The sequence below is a fragment of the Pan paniscus genome, chromosome 12 (genome assembly GCF_029289425.2).
Source record: "Pan paniscus chromosome 12, NHGRI_mPanPan1-v2.0_pri, whole genome shotgun sequence".
NCBI classification, from domain to species: Eukaryota; Metazoa; Chordata; class Mammalia; order Primates; family Hominidae; genus Pan; species Pan paniscus.
In genome coordinates, this window is record NC_073261.2 from 4,897,415 (window position 1) to 4,909,175 (window position 11,761).

Sequence of the window (11,761 nt, forward strand, 5' to 3'; positions counted from 1 at the left end):
GTAATATCTACACCGACATGTGTAAAAATATGAAAATATCTACACAGTCATCTGTATAAGCATGGAAATATCTCCACCGCTATCTGTATAAACATGGAAATATCTTCACCAAAATCTGTATAAAAATGGAAATAACTACACAGTCATCTGTATAAATATGGAAATATGTACACCACTATCTGTATAAACATGGAAATATCCGCACCGCCATCTGCATAAACATGGAAATATCTTCACCGCCGTCTGTATAAACATGGAAATATCTCCAACGCTATCTGTATAAACATGGATATAGCCACACAGCTATCTGTATAAACATGGAAATATCTACACCGCTATCTCTATAAACATGGAAATATCTCCACCGCTATCTGTATAAACCTGGAAATATCTCCACCGCTATCTGTATAAACATGGAAATAGTGACACCGCTATCTGTATAAATAAGGAAATATTTACACCGCTATCTCTATAAACATGGAAATGTCTACAACGCTATCTGTATAAACATGGTAATATCTACACCTCCATCTGTATAAACATGGATATATCTACACTGCCGACTGTATACACATGGAAATAACTACACAGCCATCTGTATAAACATGGAAATATCTACACTGCTATCTCTGTAAACATGGAAATACCTACACCGCAATCTGTATAAACATGGAAATATCTACACCATTATCTGTCTAAACATGGAAATATCTACACTGCCATCTGTATAAATATGTAAATATCTACAGAGCCATCTCTATAAACATGGAAATATCTACACCGCTATCTGTATAAACATGGAAATAGCCACACAGCTATCTGTATAAACATGGAAATATATACACTGCTATCTCTATAAACATGGAAATATCTCCACCGATATCTGTATAAACATGGAAATAACTCCACCGCTATCTGTATAAACATGGAAATATCTCCAACGCTATCTGTATAAACATGGAAATATCTCCACCGCTATCTGTATAAACATGGAAATAGCCACACAGCTATCTGTATAAACATGGAAATAACTACGCCGCTATCTCTATAAACATGGAAATATCTCCACCGCTATCTGTATAAACATGGAAATATCTCCACCGCTATCTGTATAAACATGGAAATATCTCCACCGCTATCAGTATAAACATGGAAATAGTGACACAGCCATCTGTATAAATATGGAAATATCTACACCGCTATCTCTATAAACATGGAAATGTCTACACCGCTATCTGTATAAACATGGAAATATCTACATGGCTATCTCAATAAACATGGAAATATCTACACCGCCGTCTGTATAAACATGGAAATACCTACACAGTCATCTGTATAGACCTGGAAATATCTACACCACTATCTGTATAAACATGGAAATATCTACACTGCCATCAGTATAAACATGTAAATATCTACACAGCCATCTCTATAAACATGGAAATATCTACACTGCTATCTGTATAAACATGGAAATAGCCACACCGCTATCTGTATAAACATGGAAATATCTACACCGACATGTGTAAAAATATGAAAATATCTACACAGTCATCTGTATAAGCATGGAAATATCTCCACCGCTATCTGTATGAACATGGAAATACCTTCACCACCATCTGTATAAAAATGGAAATAACTACACAGTCATCTGTATAAATATGGAAATATGTACACCACTATCTGTATAAACATGGAAATATCTGCACCGCCATCTGCATAAACATGGAAATATCTTCACCGCCATCTGTATAAACATGGAAATATCTCCAACGCTATCTGTATAAACATGGATATAGCCACACAGCTATCTGTATAAACATGGAAATATTTACACCGCTATCTCTATAAACACGGAAATATCTCCACCGCTATCTGTATAAACCTGGAAATATCTCCACCGCTATCTGTATAAACATGGAAATAGTGACACCGCTATCTGTATAAATAAGGAAATATTTACACCGCTATCTCTATAAACATGGAAATGTCTACACCGCTATCTGTATAAACATGGTAATATCTACACCTCCATCTGTATAAACATGGAAATATCTACACTGCCGTCTGTATACACATGGAAATAACTACACAGCCATCTGTATAAACATGGAAATATCTACACTGCTATCTCTATAAACTTGGAAATACCTACACCGCAATCTGTATAAACATGGAAATATCTACACCATTATCTGTCTAAACATGGAAATATCTACACTGCCATCTGTATAAATATGTAAATATCTACAGAGCCATCTCTATAAACATGGAAATATCTACACCGCTATCTGTATGAACATGGAAATAGACACACCGCTCTCTGTATAAACATGGAAATATCTACACCGCCATCTGTAAAAACATGGAAATATCTACACAGTCATCTGTATACACATGGAAATATCTACACCTCCATCTGTATAAACATGGAAATATCTACACTGCCATCTGTATACACGTGGAAATATCTACACAGCCATCTGTATAAACATGGAAATACCTACACCGCTATCTGTATAAACATGGAAATACCTACACCGCAATCTGTATAAACATGGAAATATCTACACCATTATCTGTCTAAAAATGTAAATATCTACACTGCCATCTGTATAAATATGTAAATATCTACACAGCCATCTCTATAAACATGGAAATATCTACACCGCTATCTGTATATACATGGAAATAGCCACACAGATATCTGTATAAACATGGAAATATACACACTGCTATCTCTAGAAACATGGAAATATCTCCACCGAAAACTGTATAAACATCTAAATATCTCCACCGCTATCTGTATAAACATGGAAATATCTCCAACGCTATCTGTATAAACATGGAAATAGCCACACAGCTATCTGTATAAACATGGAAATATCTACACCGCTATCTCTATAAACATGGAAATATCTCCACCGCTATCTGTATAAAGATGGAAATAGCCACACCGCTATCTGTATAAACATGGAAATATCTACACCGCCATCTGTAAAAACATGGAAATATCTACACAGTCATCTGTATAAACATGGAAATATCTACACCTCCATCTGTATAAACCTGGAAATATCTATACTGCCATCTGTATACACATGGAAATAGCTACACCGCAATCTGTATAAACATGGAAATATCTACATCGCTATCTCTATAAACATGGAAATATCTCCATCGCTAGCTGTATAAACATGGAAATATCTCCACCTCTATCTGTATAAACATGGAAATAGTGACACCGCTATCTGTATAAATATGGAAATATCTACACCGCTATCTCTATGAACATGGAAATGTCTACACCGCTATCTGTATAAACATGGAAATATCTACATGGCTGTCTCTATAAACATCGAAATATCTTCACCGCCATCTGTATAAACTTGGAAATAACTACAGAGTCATCTGTATAAACCTGGAAATATGTACACCACTATCTATATAAACATGAAAATATCTACACTGCCATCTGTATAAACATGTAAGTATCTACACAGCCATCTCTATAAACATGAAAATATCTCCACAGCTATCTGTATAAACATGGAAATAGCCACACCGCTATCTCTATAAACATGGAAATATCTACACCGCCATCTGTAAAAACATGGAAATATATACACAGTCATCTGTATAAACATGGAAATATCTACACCTCCATCTGTATAAACATGGAAATATCTACACTGCCATCTGTATACACGTGGAAATATCCACACAGCCATCTGTATAAACATGGAAATATCTACACCGATATCTGTATAAACATGGAAATACCTACACCGCAATCTGTATAAACTTGGAAATATCTACACCATTATCTGTCTAAACATGGAAATATCTACACTGCCATCTGTATAAATACGTAAATATCTACACAGCCATCTCTATAAACATGGAAATATCTACACCGCTATCTGTATAAACATGGAAATAGCCACGCAGATATCTGTATAAACATGGAAATATATACACTGCTATCTCTATAAACATGGGAATATCTCCACCGCTATCTGTATAAACATGGAAATATCTCCACCGCTATCTGTATAAACATGGAAATATCTCCAACGCTAGTTGTATAAACATGGAAATAGCCACACAGCTATCTGTATAAACATGGAAATATCTACACCGCTATCTCTATAAACATGGAAATATCTCCACCGCTATCTGTATAAACATGGAAATAGCCACACCGCTATCTGTATATACATGGAAATATCTACACCGCCATCTGTAAAAACATGGAAATATCTACACTGTCATCTGTATAAACATGGAAATATCTACACCTCCATCTGTAAAGACATGGAAATATCTATACTGCCATCTGTATACACATGGAAATACCTACACAGCAATCTGTATAAACATGGAAATATCTACACCATTATCTGTCTAAACATGGAAATATTTACACTGCCATCTGTATAAATATGTAAATATCTACACAGCCATCTCTATAAACATGGAAATATCTACACCGCTATCTGTATAAACATGGAAATAGCCACACAGCTATCTGTATATACATGGAAATATATACAATGCTATCTCTATAAACATGGAAATATCTCCACCGCTATCTGTATAAATATGGAAATATCTCCACCGCTATCTGTATAAACTTGGAAATATCTCCAACGCTATCTGTATGAACATGGAAATAACCGCACTGCTATCTGTATAAACATGGAAATGTCTACACCGCTATCTCTATAAACATGGAAATATCTCCACCGCTATCTGTATAAACATGGAAATATCTCCACCGCTATCTGTATAAACAAGAAATAGTGACACCGCTATCTGTATAAATATGGAAATATCTACACCGCTATCTCTGTAAACATGGAAATGTCTACACCGCTACCTGTATAAACATGGAAATATCTACATGGCACTCTGTATAAACATGGAAATACCTTCACCGCCATCTGTATATACATGGTAATAACTACACAGTCATCTGTATAAACCTGGAAATATCTACACCACTATCTGTATAAACATGAAAATATCTACACTGCCATCTGTATAAACATGTAAATATCTGCACAGCCATCTCTATAAACATGGAAATATCTACACCGCTATCTGTATGAACATGGAAATAACGACACCGCTATCTGTATAAACATGGAAATATCTACACTGCCTTCTGTAAAAACATGGAAATATCTACACAGTCATCTGTATAAACATGGAAATATCTACACCTCCGTCTGTATAAACATGGAAATATCTACACTGCCATCTGTATACACATGGAAATATACACACAGACATCTGTATAAACATGGAAACATCTACACCTCCATCTGTATAAACATGGAAATATCTACACTGCCATCTGTATACACATGGAAATATCCACACAGCCATCTCTATAAACATGGAAATATCTACACCGCTATCTCTTTAAATATGGAAATACCTACACCGCAATCTGTATAAACATGGAAATATCTACACCATTATCTGTCTAAACATGGAAATATCTACACTGCCATCTGTATAAATATGTAAATATCTACACAGCCATCTCTATAAACATGGAAATATCTACACCGCTATCTGTATAAACATGGAAATAGCCACACAGCTATCTGTATAAACATGGAAATAACTACGCCGCTATCTCTATAAACATGGAAATATCTCCACCGCTATCTGTATAAACATGGAAATATCTCCACCGCTATCTGTATAAACATGGAAATATCTCCACCGCTATCAGTATAAACATGGAAATAGTGACACAGCCATCTGTATAAATATGGAAATATCTACACCGCTATCTCTATAAACATGGAAATGTCTACACCGCTATCTGTATAAACATGGAAATATCTACATGGCTATCTCAATAAACATGGAAATATCTACACCGCCATCTGTATAAACATGGAAATACCTACACAGTCATCTGTATAGACCTGGAAATATCTACACCACTATTTGTATAAACATGGAAATATCTACACTGCCATCAGTATAAACATGTAAATATCTACACAGCCATCTCTATAAACATGGAAATATCTACACTGCTATCTGTATAAACATGGAAATAGCCACACCGCTATCTGTATAAACATGGAAATATCTACACCGACATGTGTAAAAATATGAAAATATCTACACAGCCATCTGTATAAGCATGGAAATATCTCCACCGCTATCTGTATAAACATGGAAATATCTTCACCACCATCTTTATAAAAATGGAAATAACTACACAGTCATCTGTATAAATATGGAAATATGTACACCACTATCTGTATAAACATGGAAATATCTGCACCGCCATCTGCATAAACATGGAAATATCTTCACCGCCATCTGTATAAACATGGAAATATCTCCAACGCTATCTGTATAAACATGGATATAGCCACACAGCTATCTGTATAAACATGGAAATATCTACACCGCTATCTCTATAAACACGGAAATATCTCCACCGCTATCTGTATAAACCTGGAAATATCTCCACCGCTATCTGTATAAACATGGAAATAGTGACACCGATATCTGTATAAATAAGGAATTATTTACACCGCTATCTCTATAAACATGGAAATGTCTACACCGCTATCTGTATAAACATGGTAATATCTACACCTCCATCTGTATAAACATGGAAATATCTACACTGCCGTCTGTATACACATGGAAATAAATACACAGCCATCTGTATAAACATGGAAATATCTACACTGCTATCTCTATAAACTTGGAAATACCTACACCGCAATCTGTATAAACATGGAAATATCTACACCATTATCTGTCTAAACATGGAAATATCTACACTGCCATCTGTATAAATATGTAAATATCTACAGAGCCATCTCTATAAACATGGAAATATCTACACCACTATCTGTATGAACATGGAAATAGCCACACCGCTCTCTGTATAAACATGGAAATATCTACATCGCCATCTGTAAAAACATGGAAATATCTACACAGTCATCTGTATACACATGGAAATATCTACACCTCCATCTGTATAAACATGGAAATATCTACACTGCCATCTGTATACACGTGGAAATATCTACACAGCCATCTGTATAAACATGGAAATACCTACACCGCTATCTGTATAAACATGGAAATACCTACACCGCAATCTGTATAAACATGGAAATGTCTACACCATTATGTGTCTAAAAATGGAAATATCTACAGTGCCATCTGTATAAATATGTAAATATCTACACAGCCATCTCTATAAACATGGAAATATCTACACCGCTATCTGTATAAACATGGAAATAGCCACACAGATATCTGTATAAACATGGAAATATACACACTGCTATCTCTATAAACATGGAAATATCTCCACCGAAAACTGTATAAACATCTAAATATCTCCACCGCTATCTGTATAAACATGGAAATATCTCCAACGCTATCTGTATAAACATGGAAATAGCCACACAGCTATCTGTATAAACATGGAAATATCTACACCGCTATCTCTATAAACATGGAAATATCTCCACCGCTATCTGTATAAAGATGGAAATAGCCACACCGCTATCTGTATAAACATGGAAATATCTACACCGCCATCTGTAAAAACATGGAAATATCTACACAGTCATCTGTATAAACATGGAAATATCTACACCTCCATCTGTATAAACCTGGAAATATCTATACTGCCATCTGTATACACATGGAAATAGCTACACCGCAATCTGTATAAACATGGAAATATCTACATCGCTATCTCTATAAACATGGAAATATCTCCATCGCTAGCTGTATAAACATGGAAATATATCCACCTCTATCTGTATAAACATGGAAATAGTGACACCGCTATCTGTATAAATATGGAAATATCTACACCGCTATCTCTATAAACATGGAAATGTCTACACCGCTATCTGTATAAACATGGAAATATCTACATGGCTGTCTCTATAAACATCGAAATATCTTCACCGCCATCTGTATAAACATGGAAATAACTACAGAGTCATCTGTATAAACCTGGAAATATGTACACCACTATCTATATAAACATGAAAATATCTACACTGCCATCTGTATAAACATGTAAGTATCTACACAGCCATCTCTATAAACATGAAAATATCTCCACAGCTATCTGTATAAACATGGAAATAGCCACACCGCTATCTCTATAAACATGGAAATATCTACACCGCCATCTGTAAAAACATGGAAATATCTACACAGTCATCTGTATAAACATGGAAATATCTACACCTCCATCTGTATAAACATGGAAATATCTACACTGCCATCTGTATACACGTGGAAATTTCTACACAGCTATCTGTATAAACATGGAAATATCTACACCGATATCTGTATAAACATGGAAATACCTACACCGCAATCTGTATAAACATGGAAATATCTTCACCGATATCTGTATAAACATGGAAATACCTACACCGCAATCTGTATAAACTTGGAAATATCTACACCATTATCTGTCTAAACATGGAAATATCTACACTGCCATCTGTATAAATACGTAAATATCTACACAGCCATCTCTATAAACATGGAAATATCTACACCGCTATCTGTATAAACATGGAAATAGCCACGCAGATATCTGTATAAACATGGAAATATATACACTGCTATCTCTATAAACATGGGAATATCTCCACCGCTATCTGTATAAACATGGAAATATCTCCACCGCTATCTGTATAAACATGGAAATATCTCCAACGCTATCTGTATAAACATGGAAATAGCCACACAGCTATCTGTATAAACATGGAAATATCTACACCGCTATCTCTATAAACATGGAAATATCTCCACCGCTATCTGTATAAACATGGAAATAGCCACACCGCTATATGTATAAACATGGAAATATCTACACCGCCATCTGTAAAAACATGGAAATATCTACACTGTCATCTGTATAAACATGGAAATATCTACACCTCCATCTGTAAAGACATGGAAATATCTATACTGCCATCTGTATACACATGGAAATACCTACACAGCAATCTGTATAAACATGGAAATATCTACACCATTATCTGTCTAAACATGGAAATATCTACACTGCCATCTGTATAAATATGTAAATATCTACACAGCCATCTCTATAAACATGGAAATATCTACACCGCTATCTGTATAAACATGGAAATAGCCACACAGCTATCTGTATATACATGGAAATATATACAATGCTATCTCTATAAACATGGAAATATCTCCACCGCTATCTGTATAAATATGGAAATATCTCCACCGCTATCTGTATAAACATGGAAATATCTCCAACGCTATCTGTATGAACATGGAAATCGCCACACTGCTATCTGTATAAACATGGAAATGTCTACACCGCTATCTCTATAAACATGGAAATATCTCCACCGCTATCTGTATAAACATGGAAATATCTCCACCGCTATCTGTATAAACAAGAAATAGTGACACCGCTATCTGTATAAATATGGAAATATCTACACCGCTATCTCTATAAACATGGAAATGTCTACACCGCTATCTGTATAAACATGGAAATATCTACATGGCTATCTCAGTAAACATGGAAATATCTACACCACCATCTGTATAAACATCGAAATACCTACACAGTCATCTGTATAGACCTGGAAATATCTACACCACTATCTGTATAAACATGGAAATATCTACACTGCCATCAGTATAAACATGTAAATATCTACACAGCCATCTCTATAAACATGGAAATATCTACACTGCTATCTGTATAAACATGGAAATAGCCACACCGCTATCTGTATAAACATGGAAATATCTACAACGACATGTGTAAAAATATGAAAATATCTACACAGTCATCTGTATAAGCATGGAAATATCTCCACCGCTATCTGTATAAACATGGAAATATCTTCACCACCATCTGTATAAAAATGGAAATAACTACACAGTCATCTGTATAAATATGGAAATATGTACACCACTATCTGTATAAACATGGAAATATCTGCAACGCCATCTGCATAAACATGGAAATATCTTCACCGCCATCTGTATAAACATGGAAATATCTCCAACGCTATCTGTATAAACATGGATATAGCCACACAGCTATCTGTATAAACATGGAAATATCTACACCGCTATCTCTATAAACACGGAAATATCTCCACCGCTATCTGTATAAACCTGGAAATATCTCCACCGCTATCTGTATAAACATGGAAATAGTGATAACGCTATCTGTATAAATAAGGAAATATTTACACCGCTATCTCTATAAACATGGAAATGTCTACACCGCTATCTGTATAAACATGGTAATATCTACACCTCCATCTGTATAAACATGGAAATATCTACACTGCCGTCTATATACACATGGAAATAACTACACAGCCATCTGTATAAACATGGAAATATCTACACTGCTATCTCTATAAACTTGGAAATACCTACACCGCAATCTGTATAAACATGGAAATATCTACACCATTATCTGTCTAAACATGGAAATATCTACACTGCCATCTGTATAAATATGTAAATATCTACAGAGCCATCTCTATAAACATGGAAATATCTACACCGCTATCTGTATGAACATGGAATTAGCCACACCGCTCTCTGTATAAACATGGAAATATCTACACCGCCATCTGTAAAAACATGGAAATATCTACACAGTCATCTGTATACACATGGAAATATCTACACCTCCATCTGTATAAACATGGAAATATCTACACTGCCATCTGTATACACGTGGAAATATCTACACCGCTATCTGTATAAACATGGAAATAGCCACACAGATATCTGTATAAACATGGAAATATACACATTGCTATCTCTATAAACATGGAAATATCTCCACCGAAAACTGTATAAACATCTAAATATCTCCACCGCTATCTGTATAAACATGGAAATATCTCCAACGCTATCTGTATAAACATGGAAATAGCCACACAGCTATCTGTATAAACATGGAAATATCTACACCGCTATCTCTATAAACATGGAAATATCTCCTCCGCTATCTGTATAAAGATGGAAATAGCCACACCGCTATCTGTATAAACATGGAAATATCTACACCGCCATCTGTAAAAACATGGAAATATCTACACAGTCATCTGTATAAACATGGAAATATCTACACCTCCATCTGTATAAACCTGGAAATATCTATACTGCCATCTGTATACACATGGAAATAGCTACACCGCAATCTGTATAAACATGGAAATATCTACATCGCTATCTCTATAAACATGGAAATATCTCCATCGCTAGCTGTATAAACATGGAAATATCTCCACCTCTATCTGTATAAACATGGAAATAGTGACACCGCTATCTGTATAAATATGGAAATATCTACACCGCTATCTCTATAAACATGGAAATGTCTACACCGCTATCTGTATAAACATGGAAATATCTACATGGCTGTCTCTATAAACATCGAAATATCTTCACCGCCATCTGTATAAACATGGAAATAACTACAGAGTCATCTGTATAAACCTGGAAATATGTACACCACTATCTATATAAACATGAAAATATCTACACTGCCATCTGTATAAACATGTAAGTATCTACACAGCCATCTCTATAAACATGAAAATATCTCCACAGCTATCTGTATAAACATGGAAATAGCCACACCGCTATCTCTATAAACATGGAAATATCTACACCGCCATCTGTAAAAACATGGAAATATCTACACAGTCAT